Genomic DNA, 5130 nt, shown 5'->3' with positions numbered 1-5130 from the left:
ATAAAAATGTCTATTTAAAGCGAAGTCACGCCTTCCCTCCGAACAGCAACATCAATATCTATCACAATTAGCCTTTTAGCTTTTCGCTTTAAAATAAGGCTTATTTAATAGAGATTTTGTTATTTATTTGTCTTATAGCCTTAATAATACTATGCCGTACGGCGTTGTGTTGTTGTCACGATAAAACGTCTTACCCCTAGAGGATCGCGAAGTTTCGCGTCGCGTCTTTCCACAGCAGCTGTTGATAAGTAGTCTTTCCTGACAATTTTTCCTATAGGGTTTTTTAACAGGTTTTGAATTGACGCTTTCCAGCTTCCTCCTTACTACGTCGTTGTCGTCGTTAATAGCCTTTGATATTACCTACCCGAACGGTTTTTAATAATACTCTATAGGCGCAAAGAGACGATATATATTCCTACTCCTATATTAGTTATTAGGCGCAGGCCTTATACCCCTAGGTTTGTTGTTAACAGCCTTCGATATTACTTAGGTTCTAGGTTACCTAAATAGTCTTTTAATAATACCCTACGGGCGTAAAAAAGACGAGATATATTCCTACTTCTATATTAGTTGTGGCGTAGGCCTCATACCGCTAGCTTCTAACGGTACGCGTTGTTTGGGGCAATAAGTGTGTAATTACCTACCACTGCTTAAGATAGTAGGGAACCTACTATGCAATATAGCAGGCTGAGATAATTACCCTCTCCTTGGGCCTACACCCCCAATTAATATATTATTTAGAATATATCTCTATCTCTGCGAGCAAGTAAATAGATAAAAATGTCTATTTAAAGCGAAGTCACGCCTTCCCTCCAAATAGTAATATTAATATCTATCACAATTAGCCTTTCGGCTTTTCGCTTTCCCACCCTCCACCCTATAGATAGATTTTGCAGCCTCTTAGGCTTGCGGTAGGCCCGAGGGGGGCAATAAATATATAATTATCTACCACTGCTTAAGATAGTAGGGAACCTACTATGCAATACAGCCGGCTGAGATAATTACCCTCTCCTCGGGCCTACACCCCCAATTAATACATTATTTAGAATATATCTCTATCTCTGCGAGCAAGTGAATAGATAGGATTATAGTGCCTAAGTAGTCTCTTAAAATTCAGAGAATTACTTAATAAAAAGTCTTAAATTTCTTTAAATAACTTTTATTTATATAAAGTTATAGTAATTAAATATAAGAAATAGGGTTATAATATTTTAGAATATTAAAATTCTACGAAATACCTAATTATAGATAAAGTATTATTATATAGTATTATATAGTATTAGAATATTATTAGAATAGTATAAAACTTTATTTTTAGATAAAAAAAGGCTTTATATTAATGCTTTATAGTATTTTAGAAGCTAATTACTTATTAATTAACCTTAAAATATCTTTATTTAGTATTATATTACAACTTAATCTATTTAGCTCTTTTTTATCCTCTACTTATATAGACTATATAATAACCTATTAAGAATTATTTCTAAGACCCTTATAGTATCTTATAAAGTAATAGTATAAGCTATAGCCTATATAGCTATAGTAAAAGAGTTCTTTTACTACTTTTAAAGCTACTGTATAAACTTTTTATTTATTTTCTTAATAATATAATTATTTATAACTACTAGCTCTAGCATACTACTTAGTCTTTTTTACTATTACCTTAATAGTAATAAACTTACGATATAATTGCCTAATAAAGAANCCTTTAAAATAANCCTAATAGAGTTTATATAAGCTTTAAAGGACTATAAAAACCCTTTCTGTTAATAATATATACCTTAATTTAGTATTAGTAGAGGTATATATAGTATTTTCTAGTATATAGCCCCTAAAGCTAGATTATAATAAATAAATAAGCCCCTAACCTTAATAACCTTAATTAAATAGCGCGCCCTTTAAGAACGCGTCCTATAAACTATATAAGCTATAAAATAAACCTAGTAGATACTATAGAAATAATCTCTTAATATAGATAAAGAGTATACTACTATATTCTCCTTCCTTACTACTATAATTATAACCCTTTAAGTAGCCTTTATTATATTAGCATTCTCCGGTGTGTAATGTGATTATATTCGTGTCATCTTTTCGGATCATTCAATAGGGGAATTATGAGATATAGAGCATGAAAAAATGCAAGGAAATTATGGTGAATTCATCTCGATATCACATATTATATCCTCGATTATGTTTTTTCTGATAAATCCGAACTCCCATTCGGATAGAGATGTGTTATGGTCAATATCAAATTATATAGGTAATGTTCTATCAGATATTGTATTCGGGATTGGATGATTGCAGCAATCACGCCCTGCTAATATATTATATCTTTTGATATATTCCTTGGGCTGGATCTGCTTCGAGTATACGTGGTAGATATGTGATATCATTGCTATCCTTGGAATAGTATTAATCGGGAAGAAGTTTTTTTTCGAATATGGAGAAACGCCGTCAAAGGAGGACTCATATCTTCCGGGACATCGCGGAGATATACATGAATGAAGATTTTTTTGAGTTTTTCATCACATAATCGAAGATTGCTCGCCATTCACAGATGGAATTGAAATATCATCAGATATCATTAGTTCCCTTTCATATTGATCTCATAATCGCATGAAGGAGTTTTATAGGGATTATGTGCCATGATTAGTAAATATAGATGGGAATCTCGTCCGAATCCGATCGACGGCGCTATGCATACTGCTTCTATTCCATGTTGCATGGCGCAGAGTACATAAATCTTGGAATAATGATGTACCTTCTCGTTAACTCTTTCCCATCATGATACCCTTCTTAATTCTGCGAGGATATAATGTTTATTTGAAGAGACGAAATATGATTGAAGCGTCAATAGGATCTCACTACTATTTCCGTTGATAAATAGATAATCTCTTCCTATATTTCTATAGTCTTTAATACTTTCTGGCGAATCTGACCGTGTGAGAATTGTATTATAGTTATATGATTCAGAACGACTCAACCTTTTCTTGTCCATCCATAGTCTGCTCGCTTTCGAGCGGAATGAAGCGCTTAGTGTAGTATCCTGAATATCCAAATTTGGTTTGAGCTGAGCTATATGCAATCAGAATATCAAGTCACCTGTTGTTTAGATTGTTGTCGGACAATGCCGTATCATAAATTCTAATATAATTGGGAATTAGGAGTGATATCGCGGGAGTATCTATCGGTCATATGATGCGATCCTTTAATTTTATTGTCTGAGTTTCGAGATGTGTATCTCATTTTCATTATGTTCGTAATGACATGGAAAGTGAAAATTATCAGACTTTTCGGAATATTTCCGATTAACATAATCGTAAATTCTCTCTATAATATGATTAACTTATAACAATACTTCATCCGAAAAAGCACATGTAGCCGCTTATTTCTCTAAATATGACTCCTCTTCCGGGACGAATTAGAATCGGATATGAGTCGAAATATTGGATGCAATATCTCTTGCAATCATAATGTATTTGTGTTATTATATTTTTATTATAATTTTATTGTGGAAATTAGATTCAAAGATGTAAATATAATTTGTTTCTTGAGGATCTATGATATTGATAACCAAAAAAACGGTATAGGAAGAATGTTATTGATTCCTCGGCCAGATTCGGATAATCTTTGATTCTCTCCTCTGAAGAGTATGGATATAATTCTTTATCATGAGAGGATATAAGTGTTCCTGTGATATTGAATCTGCAATACTCTCAATCATATATCCCGGAGAAATCATATTAGAATATGATATCAATATTGTATAGGCGATATACGCGAAATATCTCATTGATCGCATCATATTTTTAAAATGAATTATTGAGAGGTGCGCATTGGTCCGTATAATAATGATACTATTATATTGCAATTTTCCCAATGATATCATGTGCGATCATATAAAGATCGCATTCGATATAGATCGGGAGTTATTAGATATGGCCGATAGCGATAAGCCCCTTTGAAGAGATACGATAAAATTCCTAATAATGCCACAAAGGAAAATGAAACTATACTTCGATAACGGAATATCGAAAAAAGAAAAGACATCCCAATATCATACTAAAGCAGACCACAGCCCTCATATTAAGAAATAACCTGATATTTAATACAATTATTCTCATTGAATATAGACGAAGATGAGCGCGAAATATCTAGGGATAGGTTTCCACCATATAATCAGTTCCGAAATAAAATGAAACGGAAGAAATGATTATAAAGACGAAGTCGGCAAAGATTGCGATCGGAATATAGATAAATTCAATCCAGAACATATGTGAGCGATCATAATATAATGGATCGCATCATAGATATAGATCGGAGAGAAGATATCGAGAATCGATATATCAATTCGGGATCATAAATTTCATGATGCAATGACCTTTACAACAGAAATATGGAATATTGATCCTATCATCAGAGGAAAGATCCTTCTCCGGGATAAATTTATCGTATAAATTGATAGAAAAATTGATATGCGGATATATTCGCTGTGTTAATTAGAAAAAAAAGGGCAGATCTGAGAAAGATCGGGAAAGATGCGATCGGAAAAAATGTATTCGGGCCATATCATATAAGATGAAATATTATAGGACGATAATATGAAGAAATGGGATCCGGGATTTATACTAAGCTCCGGAATACCATGCGTGCGCATCTGGGAATAATTCATGATACCGACAATATCTATCATATTCATCTTCGCGTAGCGGAGAGGATCCTGGAATAGATGGATAAAAGAATATCATTGGATAGAAAATTATAGAAATAGGTATTATTATTATATGATTATAATGATAAATATTGAAGAAATATCGGAAATAAAATATCCATAATCCCCAGATATCCGAATTTCTAATATATTGATCTCCGAATCGATAAGATGAAATTCCAAAGGAATATCAATTCGTCCCGCAGCGGATATGATCCTAATATTAGAATATTATGGAAGATATCCAAATATCCATTTGAATAGAATATCGAATCCCATAATATTCTTATTCATCATCATATATATCATATATTTTTCGCCTGGATATCTACGGCCAGATGAGAAATATCGATAATAATGCCGGAAATTTCCGCGATTATCATATAAGTAAAATCCAAGGAATTCGGATCTATTCGAAA

The sequence above is a fragment of the Cenococcum geophilum genome (genome assembly GCF_001692895.1).
Source record: "Cenococcum geophilum 1.58 unplaced genomic scaffold K441scaffold_81, whole genome shotgun sequence".
Lineage (NCBI taxonomy): Eukaryota > Fungi > Ascomycota > Dothideomycetes > Gloniales > Gloniaceae > Cenococcum > Cenococcum geophilum.
This window is presented reverse-complemented; position numbering follows the sequence as displayed.